Consider the following 21712-nt stretch of genomic DNA (forward strand, 5'->3'; position numbering starts at 1 on the left):
CCCCTCCATAAATCTTCGTCCGCGAAGCCAAGCCAAAGAAAAAGTAACTGTTAATTTCTTTCTGTGCAAGTATCCAACCTCCCCTGTTCAGATTATTGTTAGATGGTACGTTGGTTTACAACTAGAGTAAACAAGATTGAAGGAGACGAAGTTGACGATTAGTGACAGTCTGTTTGGTTGAATTAGTCTTTTCATCTTTCCAATATATATCAATTTTAACATCTTTCTTTCTTTGGCTTGGCTTCGCGGACGAAGATTTATGGAGGGGTATGTCCATGTCTGCTGCAGGCTTGTTGGTGACTGACAAGTCCGATGCAGGACAGGCAGACACGGTTGCAGCGGAAATTTGGTTGGTTGGGGTTCTAATTAAAAGTTAAATAGTCTAATTGATGATAGTAGATAGAGCATGTGCAATTGAGGACTGGAACATTACGCAAACATTACCTATGTGTTAAGTGTTTTATCTAACTTTATTATTTTTATTATTGGGAAGAAATATAACATACTACATGATTAATTAGTTGCAGAAAAATCTACAGTGGAGCCAAAGGAGACTTATTTTTTTTTGTTAAGCTGGTCACTTTTTCTTCAGTGACCTTCAAGTATGGGAGGGGTGGGGGGGTATAGTTTGGGTCTGATTTCTTATGTGGTGGAGATTTGAAGCTGCGGCCTCAGGGTTGAAGAGGAAGCATATCCCAGTGCATTCATCTATTTCTGATTTACTTTAAAACACTTTTTGAAAGATGACATTATTAACATTATTTCATGGAATGTGAAGGGGCTTAATGGACTCATAAAGTGAAGGAGGGTTTTTGCCCATATCAGACAGTCAAGACATCATGTTTTTCCAAGAAACACATATCAAAAAGGAAGATAAGGATAGGTCAATATTTAAATAGAGGGGGCAATATTATCATTGCTCTCCCAAAGCTAAAATCAGGGGTGTCTCCATTTTAATCCAACAAAATGTGCCATTTATACTACATAATAGTATTATGGATAAAATGGGGTACTATATCGTTCTTACTGGGATATTTCAGAATAAACTGACTGTTTTAGAAAATAGCTATGCTCCAAACGTGGATGAACCAGAGTTTTTAAAAAAATATTTTGTCCTTTTACAGGACTTATCCCAATACTCACTAATTTAGTTGGAAATTTTAATTATTGTTTGAACACAATCTTAGACCATTCTTCTAATAGAAAAGTAAATCTCTGAAATTGGCTTTAGCAATACAGTCTTATCTAATTTGGGGGTGTCAGCTCTATGGAGATTTTGAATCCTACAAGTAGGGATTACTCTTTTTTTCAACTATCCATGGAGCTTATACCAGGATATATTACTTTTTAATTGATAAATTAATTAATTTGGTTAAAGTGTAAAAATATCAAAAGTGTAGTCATTTCAGATCATGCTCCTGTGTCTTTGTTTGCAATTTCCAAATACTCTGAGTATCAAAAAGCAGTGGCGATTTAACACCATATTATTTAAAAGTAAAGAGTTTTTGACTTTTTTAGAAAACCAGATTCAATTTTTATTTGAGTTTAATTCAACCCCAGATGTTTCTAATTTAATGGGCTGGGATATGATGAAAGCCTATTTATGTGGCCAAATTATATCTTTATACAGCTAATAAAAATAAAAAGGCCAAGGAAGAAAGATTGGACCTGATCAATCAGATCGACGTACAATTGGCTGAAATAAAGATCTGGAGTTACTTAAAAGAAGAACTGAACTAAAAACTAAATTTGTTCTACTGTCCACACACCCAGTAGAACAACAGATATTAAGAACCAAAAGCCAATTTTGTATCCAAATTTTAAATTTTATACTGCTGGCTACCAATTGAAAGTTATGTCAGTGAACAAGTAAATTAAATAAGATGTGCCTTCCTGATGGTACTACAACAACTACTGATCATTCTAAAATAAACAATTTTAGCGATTTCTACTCTAAACTTTACTATTTTGAATTCAATAATGTATACGATTTGATGAATGATTTTTTTAGATTATTTAAATATACTGACAATATCTCAGGAAAACAAAGAATGCTTGGATGTTGCAATATTGCAAGAAGAATTGCTAATGGCAATATCTTCATTACAGCCAGGTAAAGCCCTGGGCCCAGATCGATATCCAGCGGAGTTTTTCAAAACATTTTTCAAACAACTGGATTGAGATGGAATTGAAATCCCTTAAAAACTTCTTTATGGGGTGTATTGGGTTCATCCCGACCTCTCTTTATTTGAAAACTGACAAAGAATTTAATAATGATACATAGACTGAAGATTTGGGGCCAAGTTAGAAATTTTTTTTTAGAGTTACAGGATTTATAAGCATAAGTCCTATCCTATCTAATCATTTATTTCAACCTGGTATTTTAGATTCAGGTTTTCAAGAATGGAATCTTTTAGGAATTAAAAGTTTTAAGGATCTCTTTATACAACAAAACTTCATATCTATACAACAATTGATGATCAAATTTAATCTACGAAATAGACACTTTTTCAGGTATTATCAAATTTGAAATTTTGTTCATTCCAAGCTTTCAATATTTCCAATTCTTCCAGATCCAAGTTTTATTGATGAACTTTTTGAATTACAATTTGCTTTGAAAGATATAATATCTGCCCTATATTATAAATTATTGAATCTGAAAACAATTTTGCTAATTGGGATTAAAACTGAATGGGAGAATGATCTTAATGTCTCTTTTTCAGATAAAGTTTGGTCATCAATTTTGGACATGATTTACAACTCATCACTGTACACCTGGCACAGTCTGATTCAGTTCAAAGTGGTACATTGAACTTGCTCAAAATTATCCAGATATTAATTCACTCTGTGATAAATGTAAAATTTACAATACCTCTTTGATACATATGTTTTGGTCATTCCCTAAACTGCAAAAATATTGGACTGATATTTTTAGGATTAATTTGGATCTATGTCCAGTAATTGCAATCTTTGGCTTTTCCAGGGACATGAACCTAAAACTATTCACTAATCAAAGACAGGTTTTGGCATTCTCCACTTTACTAGCAAGAAGAACAATATTGTTAAAATGGAAAGAGAATTTCTACCCATTCACAGATAATGCCTATTAGACATTATGCCCTCTTTAAATTTGGAGAAAATTAGGCATAATGTCACGAAAATCAAGATTTCCTTTGATAGGACCTGGGGTCCATTTATGGCTTACTTTCACAATTGGACTAATTAGATGTGATAATGGTTGTTACTGGGCATGCTTTGTTCGGATCTCCCAAGCCGTTGCTTGATATTATCTCAACTTACAATATGAATTACAACCTTGGTTGGGATTGGGGTAGCATTTTTCTTTTCTTTGCTTCTTGTGCAACTCTATGTATAAATACATATTGGAATGGGATTTAAGTCCAAGTACTATATGCTGTTGTCTTAAATATGTAATAGTCTCAATGTAATGGATTTATTATATATTTGTTTTATTTCTGACAAAACTTAATAAAAATAACTTTAAAAGAAAGAAAATTAATAAAAATATTTTTAAAAGAAAATAAATTAATTTAGAACCTTGCTCGTTAATTACTTTGTTTGGATTTTCTTGTGATTCAGATAAACTTGTATCGGCTTTAGCTTTTACCACGTTAATAGCCAGATGAGCAATTTTATGGAAATCACATAGTCTTGAGTTCTCGGAAACCTCATCCTTAATAAGGACTAGAATCTTGCCAACCAGTGAAGTCAATCCTGTCCTTGTTGCATTTTGGGGCAGAGGGGGCTAGGGCAGATAAATTGGAAATAGAGATGTGGGTAAGAGCTGAGTTAATGGGAGAAGGGAATCTGTTTTATTTTTACAAGCACTATTTTATCTATGGGATGATAGTAAAGAATCCTTTACATTAATCCCCTTAATGCTGTAGCGTGAATTTTGTTTTTTTTGTACAAATAAACTAATTTTATGCATGATTCAGTTTCTGGAATTGTAAGTTATACAAAATGAAGTGTTTGCATTTCCTCCCTTAATTATCTGTAAGCAGTATTGATCAATTTTGAATTAAATAGTCTTCAAACAAATTGTCCTTTCATGAATGTGTTGTCCTGGCACAACACATTGTTTCTCAATTAGTTTACGTCAGCCATTCTCAACCTTTTTGTGGCCCACCGAGAGAACAATGCCTCATGTGCCAGGCTGTAATACATTGACTTCAGTTTGGCGTCTGACACAATTGTAACTCAGATGCTGATAGATAAACTTTTCTTGCTGGAATTCTGTACCTTTCTCTACACTAATCTGCTACAAAGCTTGTTCTGAAATCACCTCTTGCAAGATGTAGAGTCACAGAGCATAGCCCTGGTCATTCCGTTGTTTTCTGTTTGATTTTTTGCGATTGTTGTATGATATTTTTTATTAGGAACTGAATTAAGTATGGTGTTTGTGTAACCAACTGTAATAGAATCAAATAGCATGGAACAGGTATTCTGGCCGAGCTTATGTTGGGCCCAACAGAATTATTTATTGATTAACCCTTTCTCAAAGCAAGGTACCCAATCAATGATAGCGTGTTCCCTGGTCGGTTCCCTCAAAATATGTTCATAAAACATCCTGCAACCATTCAACAAATTCAACCTCTGCACTATAATTACTAATCTGGTTTTACTGAAGATTTCTTTAATACTCATTTTATATACATTTCTAATTCATTTTTTCATATATTTGCACATTACTGCTATTGTTTGGAGGCCCATGCACAACTCGCAACAATATTTTCTGTTCCTTGATGCTACTTGGCACCACCCAGATTCTATAATCTTAATTTTCTGAGCTAATATCAGATCTCAATATTGCTCGGTTTTCATCCTTTACCACCTGCACCACTCTATCTCCTTTTCCTTTATGCATATCCTTCTAATAAGTCCATATCTTGGGTGTTGAGCTCACTGTTTTGGATATCCAACAGTCACCTTCATAATGTTTTCATTTACTGTATTTATGTGGTTAATTTTTATACCTTATTAAGCATGCTTTGCACATTTATTTACCTCACCTTCCTATGTCATTTAACATTTATAGTACCTTGATATTCTGTTGTACTATATCCAATTAACTCATTTTTATCTTGTTTTGTAGTAACCATTATATTTGTCTCCCTATTTTGATCCCTTCATTCATAGGCTTCTTTATTCTTTCCAAAACTTGTTTTGTTTATTCAGTGCACTCCATTATGTTTGGGACAATGACATTATTTTATTTGTCCCTGTGCTCCACGGTTTTAAATTTTTAATCAATCAATTTGTAAGTGATTAAAGTGCACATTCCAGATTTTATTCAAGATTATTTGTATACATTTTAGTTTCACCATGTAGGAATTACAGCACTTTTTATACATAGTTCCCACATTTCAGGGAACCATAACGTTTGGGACATTTGGATTCACAGGGGTTTTCGATTACTCAGGTATATTTAATTGCTTAATTTGTGCTTGGCTTGCTTCTAAACTTTGAAGTCTGTAGTTGCCATTTTTCAACATGAGGACCAGAGTTGTGCCAATGAAAGTCAAAGAAGCCATTATGAGACTGAAACACAAGAATAAAACAATTGGAGACATCACCCAAGCTTTAGCATTACCAAAATCAACAGTTTGGAACATCATTAAGAAGAAAGAGCTTGCTGGTGAGCTCAGTAGTTGCAAAGGAACTGGCATTCCAAGGAAGATCTCCACTGCTATGACAGAAAAATTCTCATCATAATGAAAAAAATTCCCCATCTATCCGACAGATCAGAAACGCTCTTCAGGAGGCAGTTGTGGATGTGTCAATGGCTACTGACTGCAGAGAACTTAATGAACAGAAATACAGAGGCTGCACTTAAGATGCAAACCACTTGTTAGTCACAGAAACAGGATGGCCAGATTATAGTTTGCCAAGAAGTATTTAAAAGAGCCTGTAGAATTCTGCATAAATGTTTTGTGAACAGATGAAACCAAGTTTAACCTATATCAGAGTGATGGCAAGAGCAAAATGTGGAGGCGTAAAAGAACTGCCCAGGATCCAAAGCAAACCACCTCATCTGTGATATGTGGTGGTGGGGTTTTTATGGTCTCAGCATGTATGGCTACCACAAGTACTGAAATGCTCATCTTCATTGATGATATAACTGCTGATGGCAGTAGCAAAATGAATTCTGAGGAGTATAGAAACAGCTTATCTGCTCAGGTTTGAGCAAATACCTCCAAATTCATTGGATGGTGCTTCATCCTACAGGAAGACAATGATCCCGAACACATTGCTAAAGCAATGAGTTTTTCAAACTAAAAACTGGAACATTCTTGAATGGCCAATTCAGTTACCTAATCTAAGTCCAATTGTACATTGCTTCCATATGTTGAATTTAAGGGGACGAGCCCTCCAAACAAGGAGGAGCTGAAGATTGCTGCAGTAGCGGCCTAGCAGAGCATCACCAGAGAAGATACTCAGCACCTGGTGATGTCTATAAGTCACAGACTTCAAGCAGTCATTGCATTCAAGGGATGTGCAACAAAGTACTAAACCTGACTACTTTAATATACATACAATTGTTATGTCCCAAAGATTATGGTGCCCTGAATTGAGAGGGGGGGACTATGTATAAAATGTGCTGCAATTTTCACATGATCAAACCAAAATATAAACATAATAATATCTGTAATGTGGATTTTAAGCACATGTGAATTGTTTGATTACAAATTTAACCTGTGGAGCTCAAGAAGAAAAAATGTAAAAAAAAACTTTGTCCCAAACATTGTGGAGTGCCCTGCATATAAATTGTTGATGTTTCCTGTGGATTAATTTCCTTCCCCTCAAAAACTACAGTGGATTAAAGTCTTCACCATGTTGATATTTAGCCTTGCAGGTACAAATGTGTAATAAAAAAACCTCTTTGCCATTGTTAGTCCTTAAGCTTCACCTTAATTTTCACAGAACAATACAGCACAGGCCCTTCAGCCCACAATGTTGTGCGGACCCATATATTCCTTCCTAAAAAAAAAGTACTAAACCCTCCATTCCCCATAACCCTCCTTTCTTTTTTTTCTCTCATCCATATGTGTCTGTCTAAGAGTCTCTTAAATTCCCCCAATATTTCTGCCTCTACCACCATCCCTGGCAAGTCATTCCAGGAACCCACAACTTTAAAAAAAAAACTTGCCCCTAATGTCTCTCCTAAACTCCCCTCCCTTAACTTTGTATATATGTCCTGTGGTGTTTGATGATCTTGCCCTGGGAAATAGATGCTGGTTGTCCACCCTATCTATCTATGCATCTCATAATCTTGTAGGCCTCTATCGTCTCCTCTCAACCCTCTTAAGAGAAAAGTCCCAACTCTGCTAACCTTGCTTCATAAGACTTGTTTTCCAATTCAGGCAACATCCTGGTTACTTTCCTCTGCACCCTCTCCATAGCTTCCACATTCTTCTTATAATGAGGTGTCCAGAACTGAACACAATACTATAAATGTGGTCTTGATGTGCTATCAATAATTCCAAAGACATGAGGTTACCTGACTAATAGGCTTTTATTACAGGTACACGATCCTTTATCTGTGTACCTGTAAAATCTGGAAAGCTCCAAAATCCGGCAAGTGAGGACCGGCGGCCGGGGGATGGTGGCCGAGGCACCGCGTTTGTTGGAGACGGCCAAGAGACTGGAAGGGGGTGGGGGTGGATATGGCAGCACAATTTGGGTGTGCTTTCCGAAATCAGGAAAATTCCGAAATTCAGAACATGCCGTCTCCCAAGGGTTCCAGATAAAGGATTGTGTTTCTGTACCATAAACTGATGGCACATCTCATGCTATTGATCCGAGACGCAAGCTTGTTATAGTGCTGCTACTTTTATTAGGGGAATCAAGGGGGATGAGCCACAGATACAATCAGCAAGGGGTGAGCCAGCCATACATGTACAAACAGTAATACAATGGTTCCACCACATTCACTCCCTCCTTTAATATGTGTTACATGTCCATCACAGATTCAGTCTGTGACTGTCATTGTGACTGTCATTTTGCTGGCTGTTGACTTCTGGATGGTCTGTTTGTTGCCGGTGAGTGGAGTGTTTGGTGACTGACCCAGGACAGCTGGGTCGGGGACTGGGGTTGGATGACATGGTATGGAATGGATGATTGGGAGGGATGGATATACTGGTTGGTTAGCTGGGGTATCAGGGTCTCCTCATGCCCATCCAGGTACAGCACATAGGTGTATTGGAGGTTGGCATGGAGGAGGTTGACACTAACAACCAATGGGTCGGACTGTAGCTCTCTCATGCTTCCAGAACACGACTGGCTCTGGGGATGTCAACCAGGATGGCAGTGTGGTCCCCGACAAAGACCTCCTGGGAAGGGAAACAACCTTTCATGAGGAGAACCATTGGTGGCAGAACACAGGAGGGATCTGATTGTGAGGGGTGCGTCGGGTGGGGGGGGGAACCTCTTGCCAGAGTGAGACAGGTAGGCCTTTCGACCTGAGGGTGAGGAGAATGGGAAAAATTGCTATGGGTCTGCCCACCTGGTTAAGTGTGATGGCCATGTAAAATTCAGATGCATTACTCTCCATCTGGAATGGGATGGATTTGTCCACAGTGTACATAGCGGTCTTGGCAATGTCGCCTATGATGTGGCTGAGGTCTCCCAGGACTCTGCCGACAAGGGAAGAAAAGTGGTGTATTTTCAAGGGGCCAGGCCTTATCTACATAGTTGGGGGACCCACTGGGCGTAATTGGAGAAGAACCCCAGGCACCTTTTCAGGCTGTGGGAAGTGGGAGGTCTACAGGGGGTGCATGGGGTCGGGGCCAATGACTCCATTCTCCATGACGCAGCTGAGTATGGCCAGGCGTGATGTGCGGAATACATATTTATCTTTGTTATAGGTGAAGTTAAGGGTTTTAGGTGGAGGAATTTCTGGAGGTTTGCGTCATAGTCTTGCAGATCATGGCCACGTATAGTGACATTATTGAGGTAGGGGAACGTGGCCAGCAGCCCATGCTCATCCACCATCTCCCTCTGGAACACTGAGACCCTGTTGGTGACCCCAAAGGGGACCCTCAGAAAGTGGTAGAGGTGGCCATCCGGGCAGATAGCAGGCTTACGGTATGCAGACTTAAGGACACTGGTGGAAAAGACCCAATATTGGGCGATTTGGTTTACCATGTTGGCTATGCGAGGAAGGGATATGCATCCAGTTGTGTAAACCTGTTAATTGTTTAACTGTAGTTGATAACCATTTAGTACTTTTCCTCACTTTTAACCACTACTACCTGAGCTCTCCAGGGGCTGGTACTGGGTTTGATGATCCCCTCGGTCAGGAGCTGTCTCATCTCTGATTTGATAAAGGCCCTGTCCACATTACTGTATTGCCTTCTCTTGGTTGTTATGGGTTTACAGTCGGGTTGAGGTTGGCAAACTGGTGGGGGGATCCCCAGAGGGTGGAGAGCCCGCAGGTCGTGCATGGTGGGTAAGTCACAGGTTCCTGGTTGGTCACATTAAAAGGGGAGAGCGGGCAGTTTAAAAAATGTTGGTTATAGAACGTGGGGGGGCGGAAGGGGCCTGTTGTATGCCATGGTGAGGTGGCACTGACAATCCAACCTCAGTAGTACAGGCATGCAGAGCTGTGGCATCACAAGCAGTTAAAATGTTTGTACCAGTGCCAAGTGGGACAGAGGCCATGGAGATTTTGAAACTCCCTGGTCTTACCATGAGGGAGTAAAGCTGCACTGTTTTGGAGTGGATGAAGCTCTCTGTGCTTCTGCTATCGAACAGGCAGCCATCTTGCACCCATTTAGCTCTTTGTCCATCATTTACCAGGCAAGCTGATGAGGACTGCTTTGGTTGAGCATGACCAAAGCCAGAGTAGCGTCACTGTCTGATTTGTTGTACCAGCTTATGGTCTGGTAAGATGGCGACATAGTAACATCACTATTTTACCTACTGCCCTGGCTCATGGTCTGGTAAAATGGTGGCATCCAAGATGGCAGCTCTCATGGTGCAGACAGTGCTGTGGTTTGTCGGAAGTGACGTCGTCCAAGATGGCAGCAGCCCCCACCACCCATAGGTGGCGCTGCTCAGATTAGAATGTTGCTTAGATTGGCATAGTTCTCCTTCTTCCTGCAGCTGGAACAGATTGAGTTCTTTGCTGGGCAGTGCTTCCTGGGTGCTTCTGCTGGCCATATAAGTAGCACTTCAGGTACTCATCGGCAACAGCCAGGTGCCTGTGTTCCCTGCGGGGTGGCTGCGTTATCAGATGAGAAGGAGTCCACGTTGAGGAGGCTACTTCGTGTTTAAGCCAGTTCAATGGCTTTCTGCAGTTTCAGCTCACCCTGTTCTAGCAGTCACTGGTGAATGTAATCCTACCTGATGCCTGCTATGCAGGCATTCTGACCAGCTGCTCTGTGTACTTTTCTGCAGACGCAGCCACAGGCCCGTACGAGGACTTGCAGGAGCATAAGGTAATCCTCGATTGACTCCCCAGGTTGCTGCTTATGTGTGGCGAGGACATACCTGGCATAGACTTAATTTACCAGGGCCAGGTACTGGCCTTTCAGAATGTTCATTGCTTCGACGAATGTCTTATAGTCTCTGACCAACAGGTAAAAGTGGTGCTCGACCTGTAAGAACAGTAAATGAATTTGTCTGCATTGAATTGTACGATCTCGGTGGAAGCCTGCAGGAAAACGTTGAAGCAACATAGCCAAAGTTCGAACGTCAGATGCGGTTGGATTTCCAGCCCCTCTTGTCTCAGCAGCATGTCCATTTCAAACAAAATGTGATAATAAAATTGATGCCCTCTCAATAACTCCAAAGACTAGAAGTTACCTGATAGGCTTTTATTAGCGTAAACTGATGGCACATCTCATGCTGTTGACCCGAGATATGAGCTTGTACTGGAGGAGGGGTTATGGCATTCCCACCATCAAGCGGGAGGGATCACAGGTACAATCAACAAAGGGAAGGCTAGCCATGCATTTACGAACAGTAATACAGAGGTTCCACCACAGGTCTTAACAGAAATTTGTAGATTTGTAACATGACCTCAGTGCTCCTGAACTCAATCCCCAATTAATGAAGCTCAGGATCCCACAGGCCTTCTTAACTATCCTATCAACCTGTGTGGTGACCTTGAGGGATGTACGGATTTGAACCCCAAGGCTCCTTTGTTCATCCACACTTTCAAGTAATCGACCATTAACCCTGTATTCAGCCTTCTGGTTTGTCCTTCCAAAATGTATCACCTCATACTGAACTCCATCTGCCACCTGTCTGCCCAACTCTGCATCCTGTCTATATCGCCTTGTAAACTTCGACACCCTTCAGCTCCAACCACAGCTCCTCCAACCTTCGTGTCATCCGCAAACTTACTGACCCATCCTTCTGCCTCTTCATCCAGGTCATTTATAAAAATTACAAAGAGCAGGGGTTCCAGAAAATATCCTTGCGGCACTCCACTAGTCACCAACCTCCAGGCAGAATACTTCCCTTCCACTACTACTCTCTGCTTTCTTCGTACAAGCCAATTATTTATCCTCACAGCCAAGATTCCACTGATCCTGTGCCTCATGACTTTCTGGATGAGTCTCTTGTCAAATGCATTGCTAAAATCCATGTAAACCACATCTACTGTCCTACCCTCATCAATTTATTTTGTTACCTTCTCAAAAAACTTATTTAGGCTTCACTTCACAAAGCCATGCTGACTATCTTTGAGTAGACTGTATTTTTCCAAATGCTCATAGATCCTATCCTCTCCATTAGTTTGCACACCTGACATATTGACATATAATTCCCAAGTTTGTAACTATTACCTTTTTTAAACAAGGGGACTACATTTGCTACTCTCCAATCCTCTAGCACCTCCCCTATAGCCAAAGAAGATTCAAAGATCATAGCTACTGCCCCAGTTACCTCTTCTCTCACTTCCCACAGCAGCCTTGGGTATATTGCATCCAGCCCCGGGGTCTTATCAATCTTGATGTTTTTAAGAAAATCCAACACTTCCACTTCCTTAATCTCCGCATTGTCCAGCACATAGACACCTGTTACCTCCTTTAACATCCTTCTTTTCTTCACATATGCATAGAATGCCTTGTGGTTCTCTTTAATTCTAGATCCCAAGGCCTTCTCATGCACCCTTCGAGTTTTCCGAAGTCCTTTCTTAAGCTCCTTCCTGGCTACCATATACTTCTCATGAGCCCTTCCTGCTTCCTATATCAAATGTATGCTTCCTTCTTTGACTACATTAGTTGCTTGACCTGTTTTGTCAGCCATGGTTTCCTTTTCCTACCATCTTTTCCTTATCCCATTGGGAAAAACCTATCCTGAACCCTGCACAAGTGGTCCCTAAACTTCCTCCATATTACTCCTGTGCTTTCACTCATAAACATCTGTTTCCAATTCACTAGTTCCTGTCTCATCCCTTCATAATTAGCCTTTCGCAGGTTAAGCACTTTCCCATTTTGTTTGTTTTTATCCTTTTCCATAGCTATGTTGAAGGTAAAGGAGTTGTAGTCACTCTCATCAAAGTGCTCCTCCACCAAGAGATCAGCCACCTGACCAGGTTCATTCCCCAAAACTGTATCCAGTATGGCCTCTCCTCTCGTCGGCCAGTCCACATACTGTGTCAGGAACCGTTCTTGAGCATACCTGACACATTCAGCCTCCTCTATCCCTCTTGCAGTCTGAAGGTGACAGTCACTATTAGGGGAGTTGAAATCACCCATAACGACTACCCATATTTCCTGCACCCTTCCAAAATCTTCTCGGTATCCCAAGGACTATTTGGGGGCCTATAGACTACTCCCAGCACAGTGAGAGCTCCCTTCCTATTTCTGACTTCCACCCACACCGACTCAGTGGATACTCCTATCTCCCTTTTGATTGCCGTGATACTATCCCAGACCAGTAATATTACTCTCCACCCCCTACCCCACCTCCATTTTATACATTCTATTTTTAATACTCCTCAACCCAGATACCTGCATCATCCAATCTTGCCCTTCCTCCAGCCAAGTTTCAGAAACAGCCACAACATCATAGTTCAATGTACTGATCCATGCTCTAAGTTCATCCCCTTTATTCCTAATACTCCTAGCATTGAAATAGACACATTTCTAACCCTCTAATTGGCTACCTTTATGTTTTATCCCCTGCCTGTTCTTCCTTACCAACTCGGAGCACATAGCATCATGCTTTTGTCCTTCTACCCAAATCTCTGCACCCCCCCCCCGCCAAACTAGTTTAAATCCTCACCAACAGCTCTAGTAAACCTGCCCACCAGGATATTGGTCCCCTCCAGTTCAGGTGCAGCCTGTCCTTTTTGTAACTGGCCAGACCTTTCTCAGAAAAGATCAGAATGATCCAGACATCTGAACTCCTGCACTAACTCTTCAGCCACGCATTCATCTGCCACAATTTTCTGTTCCTACTCTCTCTGGCACTACCCTTTCCAACCCTTTATGTTGATGTTAGTACATTGGGTCCGAGATAATTCCGTAAGTCCCAGAAATTGAAATGTGACCATCCTCTCCATCCCCAATGATCACTGGATCATACACAACAAACAGTTGACCTCCATTTTGTGTTTTTTTTTCTACAACTGCTCCTTGGTTTGGCTAACATTGAGTAAGTGGTTGTTATTAGTACTTGTATACTGTCCTGAAACCATATTAGCTGAGGATGTGTCCAGTCAATGGTGCATGGAATTATTATGTTATGAGAGTACAAATTTTAAATCATACTAAAGACAGTTACAAACCATGACTTAAAAAGAGCTGAGTTGCATTTGTAATATCGCTATCAAGATGCTGAAGCAATATGTTCATTAGCAAGAGGATTTGCATGGCAACAAATGGCACTGCCTCTACAATTACAATAATGTCATTGCTTTTTGGTTGTAACAAGTATTATAAAATCAAGTTATATCATAGCATTGCATCAACTCACGTACTTGTTCCTTCCCCTATCCCTCCCCCCCCATCCCCAACAATTTTATTCAGGTGTCTGCCTACATTTCACTCATACCTTGATGAAGGACTCAAGCACAAATCGTTGTTCATGTTTATTTATCTTTGTTATATAAGGTACACTGTTTGACCTAGTGAGTTTCTCCAGCATTGTGTTTTTACTTCAATCATTGCATCTGTAGACTTCAGTGTTTCACTCACTCTCTTGCAATCTCTTTATTACCTTGCAGTTCTAGCAGAAAAACAAAACAGATTCTCCTTTTTATGGCTGAAATGTCTTAATTGAAATCAATGTGCTCATCAGTTGGATATGCCTCTAAAAAACATGCTGTTTTTTTTTGACACAAAGCCGGAAACAGAAGTTGAGTGGTATAAAAATAATTAGCTATTACCTTTACATTCAAAGAGGATGTTAATCACTTTGAAATAAATTATGTTAAAACATTGCATTTTATTGACAATCTACTGCTTAATTTAACGTTTAAATCACACCATTTGCGAAGAATTCTTCCTCTCCTTTTTTTACTGGAGATTATCATTACGAGAGCTAAGCGCTCTGACGATGTTGAATTCGCACCTTTAACTCTCACGCATGCGCCAACAGAGCTCCAATACACGAACCGCGCATGCGCCTACTGAAGACTTGTGCGCACATGAATCAAGATTGCTGGGTTACAAGATCAAACCAGCAATCACGAAGAAGGCGTATCACACAGGTAAAAATGAACAATTACTTTATTAACAAAAGATTCACCTTCAAACTTTAATTCAAAATCCCGCCCTTTTATAACAATGCCCACTGGTTACTATGCAAATTCTTATAACAATGTAAAACTAATAAATTCCCCAGCCTAAATATAACATATGTAATTAAAGTCTAAGTTATATTTCCAACCAGCCCATAGAAAAACTTAGACACAAAACACACAAGACTCACAAAACTTTGATCTCAACTGAAGCAAAGATCATAAACAAAATTCAGTTTGTTTGGTAAACTGAAGCCAAGAAGATCTTTGAGTGAGAGAGGGAGAGGGAGAGATGTCTTGCGTTGCTTGCAGAGAGAGGAACAACTGGCTTGGTTCAGATCCTTCTGGCTGCCTTCGGAATGTTAATCCTTTTTTGAAATCTCAACATTCTAAACTGTTCTCCAGACCATGACTCATGCTCTGGGCCACCTTCCACTCCACAGGACCACCCAGTGGTGGTTTATCATCCAAGTCTAGAATTTTTTTCCATTTTCTGCACATGCTCACTCTGTCTCCCACTCTCTCAGCAGTTGGTGGTTTATCATCCAAGTCTAGAATTTTTTTCCATTTTCTGCACATGCTCACTCTGTCTCCCACTCTCTCAGCAGTCCACCTTCACCTTGGCTCTGAAAGGCAAACTCACTTTTTTAACATAAAACCACACAACACAGGTCAATACACAACACAGAACTCTATAAGACCTCCCCTGCTAAAAAAAATTGGTCCACAAGAACAAATTTTTAACAATTAATGAAAGTGTTACATAAATAAAATGAACACTCTATTTTTGTTACAGTAAGTATGTGATTAGATTCATATCTACCCAGATTAATATCTTGACAAACAATCTGCTATTACATTATCCATCCCCTTTATGTGTGTAATAATTAAATCATACTCTTGTAACAGTAAGCTCCAATTCAATAATGGTCTGTTCTTATTTTTCATTTTAGACAAAAAACTAATGGATTATGATCAGTATATATTATTAATGGTTTTTGAGCAGTACAAATATACACATCAAAATGTTTCATTGCTAAAACAAATGCTAATAACTCCTCAATGGTCGAATAATTTCATTGATGGTCATTAAACTTTTTCAAGAAGTATGAAATAGGATGTTCTACTCTATCACCATCCTTCTTCTGTAACAGTACAGCACCAACCGCTTCGTCACTGGCGTCCATGGCTAAAAAGAATGACTTTTCAAAGTTGTGGGACAGAAGTACAGGCTGATGGCATAAAATGGTCTTTAACTTCAGAAACGCTCCCTGGCATGCATCTGACCAGATAATTTTTTCTTTCTTTCCAAGTAGTTTTGTTAATGGGAGTGCAAATTCTGCAAAGTTTTTGCAAAATCTACGATAGTAGCCAATCATACATAGAAATCTCTGGAGCTTTTTTATTACCAGCGATAGGGAATGCAATGATAGCCAATACTTTCGCTCCAACCAATGCCAACTGTCCCTGTCCTACCACATAACCCAGATAAATTACAGTGGCATGTCCAAACTCACTCTTGTGTAAATTCACTCTGAGGTGTGCTTCCACCAGTCTCTGAAATAACTGCTCTAATTCAAGCATGTGTTCTTCCCATGTATCTGTACTAATTACTAAATCATCGATTATAGGCTCCTGTGTGCTGTAAACCCTGAATTACTGCATTAATCATTCTCTAAAATGTACCAGGTGCATTTTTCATCCCGAAAGGCATAACATTATACTCATACAATCCCGAAGGTGTTACAAATGCAGAAATCTCCCTGCCTTTCTCTGTCAAAGGAACACACCAGTATCCTTTTAAGAGATCAATCTTTGTAAGAAACTTAACCTTCCCCACCTTATCTATACAATCATGTATTCTCGGAATAGGGAACGCATCAGTCTTTGTCACCATGTTTACCTTTCGATGATCTGTACAAAACCTAATTGAGCCATCTGGGTTAGGCACCAGAACACAGAGTGAACTCCAATTTGAACTTGATTTTCGGATGATGTCATTTTTGAGCATGTAATCCACCTCTTGATCCAACAATCTGTTCTTTTCCTGATTAACTCGGTAAGGATGCTGCTTAATAGGCTTAGCATCACTGACCTCCACATCATGACAAGCCACAGTAGTTCTTCTTGGAACATCTGAGAATATATCCTTAAATTTCATAAGTAATGTCTTAATTTCTTCCCTTTCTGATTTAGTTAAATGCATTAACTTGGTGTCTACGTTTTGCAAAACTACAGAATTTTCCAGCCTGGGGCTTATCACTTTCAGTGCTTTATGACCTTCCACGAAACTTATCTCCTCCTTATTTTCCTCTATGACTAGCACCTTGGTTGCAATCCGTCTCCTCCTCAGTCATTTTCTCAAAGTAAGCTTTAAGCATGTTCTCGTGACAGACCTGTCTCTCTTCGATGATCAGGCATCTCAATGACATAGGTGATCTGGTTAATTTTTGATTTCACATTATATGGTCCTGAAAACTGAGCTCTCAAAGGGTTTGACTGCATTGGAAACAAAACCAATACTTTGTCGCCATGTTTAATGTCCCTAATTTTTGCTTTTTGATCATACCGAATTTTCATTTTTCCCTGAGCAGTTTTTAAATTTTTCCTTGCCATCTCGGAAACCTGATGTAATGTTTTTAAATTTGAAAACATAATCCGACAGATTTGATTGTATATCATTATGTATCCACTGTTCCTTCAACAATAGTAATGGACCCAACTTCATGACCAAACACCAACTCAAATGGACTAAAGCTAAGAGACTCCTGAGTTGCCTCTCTAACAGCAAACAATAACAAATGGATTCCTTCATCCCAATCCTTATTATTTTCCATGCAATAAACCTTCATCATATTTTTCCACAGTTAAATGGAACCATTCCAAGGCCCCTTGACTTTCAGGATGATAGGCAGACGACACAATTTGATGGGCTCCCAATTCATACACCACCTGTTGAAATATTCCAGACTTAAAATTACTGCCTTGGTCCGATTGAATTTCCCTTAGTTGGCTAAATAGTGTGAAAAATTTTAGCATTGCCTTCACAATCGTCTTCGCTTTAATGTTTCTCAGGGGAATAGCCTCTGGAAACCTTGAAGCTGTGCACATGAGTGTTAACAAATATTCATTTCCCGTTTTGGTTTTTGGCAATGGGCCAACACAATCCACTATCACTTTTGAGAAGGGCTCCCCGTAAGCAGGGATGGGTTGTAAAGGTGCCACTGGTGGTCCTTGATTAGGCTTGCCCACCAGTTGACAAGTGTGACAGATTCTACAAAAGTTCACAACATCGTTTCTTAATTTTGGCCAATAAAACTATTTCCTTATCTTTTCTACTGTCTTTTTCACTCCAAGATGATGTCCTAAAGGTATACCATGAGCCAACTTTAATATTTCATTCCTGTAAGTTTTGGGAATTACAACTTGCCTTACTACTGACCAGTTTTCACTAGCAGGTATCACTTGTGTTCTCCACTTTCTCATCAATATTCCATCTTGAACAAAATAACCTACTGGCACAGTTTCAATTTCCTGGTTAGACAGAATCTTATCTCTTATCCCAGCAAGATCAGGATCATGCTTTTGTCTAGCTATTAATTCTTCTCTTGGATCCTTAGATTTGTCCTCAATGCTTGCCTCCACTACAGGATCATCACAGACTTTTTCTACCTCTACCTTTTTTCTAGACATGGCTCGAGTAATGGCACATGCAGGGTAGATTTCCAAATCCTTTTTGGACTCATAAACCAATGGCTTACTTGTGAGTTTCACCGCAGGTATGACTTTACCCTCTGCTAAATTATTTCCTAACAAAAGAGAAACTCTATCCACCGATAGACTTAATCTTATCCCTATCGTAATCGAGCTATTAACTAAGTCTGATTTCGTCACTATTCCATGCTTCACCACCAATGCCTTTAATTAAATTCACATCTCCAGTATCAGTCTCCTCACCAAAATTCAAAACGTTGCTTAATACAAGCGATTGGGGTGCTCCAGTATACCGCAGGATTTTAACTGGCACTTGATTGGATCCTTCTTTAACCGAAATGAAACCTTCAATCATGAATGGTTTAAAAATATCCCTAACTTTTTCACTCTGAACACAGGCAGTTGATCCCACCCCTTTCTCTTTCTTCCTTTTCAGTACAGGACAATTTGCTATTATGTGCCCTGGCTTCTTACAATAGTGGTAAATAACACTCAAATTTTTCCTTCACCCATTTCTCTTCCTCTCTTCCTTTAACCTCTCTTCTAGATTTTCTTTCTACTCTACTTTGATTATCAAAATATTCCTTTGAAAGGTATTCCCTGGTGTCCATTTTGGTTTGTGGGTTAAAGCATATTCCTCTGTGAATTTAGCCAATTCTTGCCAAGTTTTTATATTTTTCTCTGCCAAGTACACTTGAATAATGTCAGGAAAACAATTTTTAATCTCCTCAATCAGAATCATTTCCCTCAATAAATCAAAGTTATTTTCTACTTTCATTGCAGCACCCAACCTTCCTATAAGCAAAATCCAGGTAAGATTGGGTTGCTGCTTTTTTAAAAACTCTATAAGCCTCTGGAACTAGTTCATAAGATCGGAGTATTGCCTGCTTTACAAATTCGTAATCAGCTGCTTGTTGTACAGTGAGACACGTACACCTGTTGCGCTTTCCCTTTAAGAACACTTTGTAGCAGGAGTGACCACTCGTCTGGTGGCCATTTTAAATTTACAGCTACTTTCTCAAAATGCTGGAAATACTGGTTTATTTCAGCTTCCTCAAATGGAGGAACTAACCTCATTTCTCTACTGACCAGAAACCTCTCTTCCTGACCAGCACGTGGGTTTTGGGCTTCTCCCTCTCCTTGTGTTAGGGTCAGCTTTAATTTAGCTAGTTCTAGCTCCTGCTTCCGTCCTTTCTCTCTATTCTCTTCCATTTCTGCCTGCCTTACTGCTTCCCGTTCGGCTTTCCTTTCTGCCTCTCACTCTAGTTTTCTCAAAGCCAACTTCCTCTGAAGTTTTCTCCTTTGGAAACTGTTCTAATGCAGCTTCTTCAAATACCCCCTTTCCTACATAGTGCTTAACAATCTTTTGGGCAATTCCCTTTTTTTTCATCCCAGTTCTTGTTTAACTTGCCAACTTTAACGATCAGTTCTGACTTTTTAGCCATTTAAAAATTAACCACTGAAGGGTTAGCTATGAAGGGGGTCAATATTCATAGTTGCTGGTTTTTCTGCTGGTGATTTATTCATTTATTCTTTTAATTTCAAGATGGAGGTTGAGTCAAACTCAGACGACTGATAACTAAGCACAAGTCAATCGCCCCTAAAGCTTCCAAATTGGCTTGATCCCAGACTCTTCCCAAATTATGTTACAAGATTTAACCAGCAACCACAAAGAAGGCGTATCACACAGGGGTAAAGATGAACAATTACTTTATTAGCAAAAAATTCACCTTCAAACTTTAATTCAAAATTCCCCCTTTTATAACAATGCCCACTGGTTATTATGCAAATTTCTATAGCAGTGTAAAACTAATAAATTCCCCAGCCTAAATATAACATGTAATTAAAGTATGTTATATTTCCAACCAGCCCACAGAAAAACTTAGACACAAAACAAACACAAAACACACAAAACTTGGATCTCAACTGAAACAAAGATCATAAACAAAATTCAGTTTGTTTGGTAAACTTAAGCCAAAAGATCTTTGTGAGAGAGAGAAAGCACAAAATTCGAAGTTGTCTTGTGTTGCTTGAAGAGAGAGGAACAACTGGCTTGGTCCGGATCCTTCTGGCTGCCTTCAGAATGTTCATCCTTTTTAAAAATTTCAACATTCTAAGCTGTCCTCCAGACAATGACTCATGCTCTGGGCCTCCTTCCACTCCACAGCACAACCTGGTTTATCGTCCAAGACCAGAATTTTTTTTCCATTTTCTGCACATGCTCAGTCCGTCTCCCACTCTCTTAGCAGTCCACCTTCACCTTGGCTCTTAAAGGCAAACAGTCACTTTTTTAACATAAAACCACACAACACATTGGTCAATACACTACGCTGAACTCTGTAACAGCTGCACCCAGCCTACGGACACTGGAACGCTAACTAACAAGGTAAGTTTGCACATCTTAGCTCTTGCTTGCTTTGTATCTTTGTTATAGTTTATGAAATACAACATAAACTGCATAAATTATATATTTTTTTCAACAAATTTTCTGTCGTGTGTGTGAATGAATGCAAGTCACATAGGTCGCAAGTCTGGGAGTACCTGTACTTGTTAGACAAACTTTATCTAAAATTCATGTTTTTAAATAAAACGATAATTTTAGTGCCACATAAGTTCAGTCATCATCAATGGAGAGAATATTTAAAATAAATTTTTTGTTATAACTATTCATGAAATAAGGAAAAGTATCAGTGATTTAAACAAGATCTTAGTAAAGAGTACATCAGTAAACTGACGCATGGTTTGCTGAAAAGAAAACAGGATGTGGCTCTGGTTTTTCAGATTATCTTTGTATTAGACTTCAAAAAAATCAAGAAAATTAAATACTGAATACAGTTTTGGTCCCCTGTTTAAGAGATGATATACCTGTACCTTCAAAGGATGCAGTCTACAAAAGATTCCTATGATAGTTTCTGGAATTAGGGAGTTGTTCTTCGCAAACAACTTTATATTAAAAAAAAAATGTTGGAAATATATTCTTTGAGGTTAGGACCAGAAAACATGCCCTTCGGAGCTTCTAGTCTGTGCTGAACTATTATTCTGCTTAGTTCCACTGACCTGCACCCAGTCCATATCCCTCCATACCCCTCTCATCTATGTGAACATTTAGCCCACATTCACCACTTCAGCTGCAGTCCATTCTACACTCCTACTACTATCTGTGTGAAGACGTTCCCCCTAAACTTTTCCTCTTTCACCTTTAACCCATGTCCCCTGGCTTGTATCTCACCCAGCCTCTGTGGGAAAAAACATACTTGCATCTACTCAATCTATACCCCT

At 39.5% G+C, this 21712-nt stretch overlaps 1 protein-coding gene across 7 annotated transcripts in view; it reads left to right on the top strand.

The window, feature by feature from the left end:
- Positions 1–21712, top strand: part of LOC138738899 (transcription regulator protein BACH1-like) — an 87093-nt gene that overhangs the window by 13516 nt on the left and 51865 nt on the right. Inside the window, exon 2 of one of the 7 annotated variants that reach the window (XM_069890060.1) lies at positions 10423–10463. The exons of 5 other annotated variants lie outside the window; for them this stretch is intronic. The gene's annotated coding sequence lies outside the window, so the exon portion shown is untranslated. Of the gene's footprint in view, positions 1–10422; positions 10464–20627; positions 20820–21712 lie in introns of those variants that run through there. One more of the 7 variants, XM_069890063.1, reaches the window with a different exon arrangement.

Source organism: Narcine bancroftii, chromosome 7, assembly GCF_036971445.1.
Source record: "Narcine bancroftii isolate sNarBan1 chromosome 7, sNarBan1.hap1, whole genome shotgun sequence".
NCBI lineage: Eukaryota > Metazoa > Chordata > Chondrichthyes > Torpediniformes > Narcinidae > Narcine > Narcine bancroftii.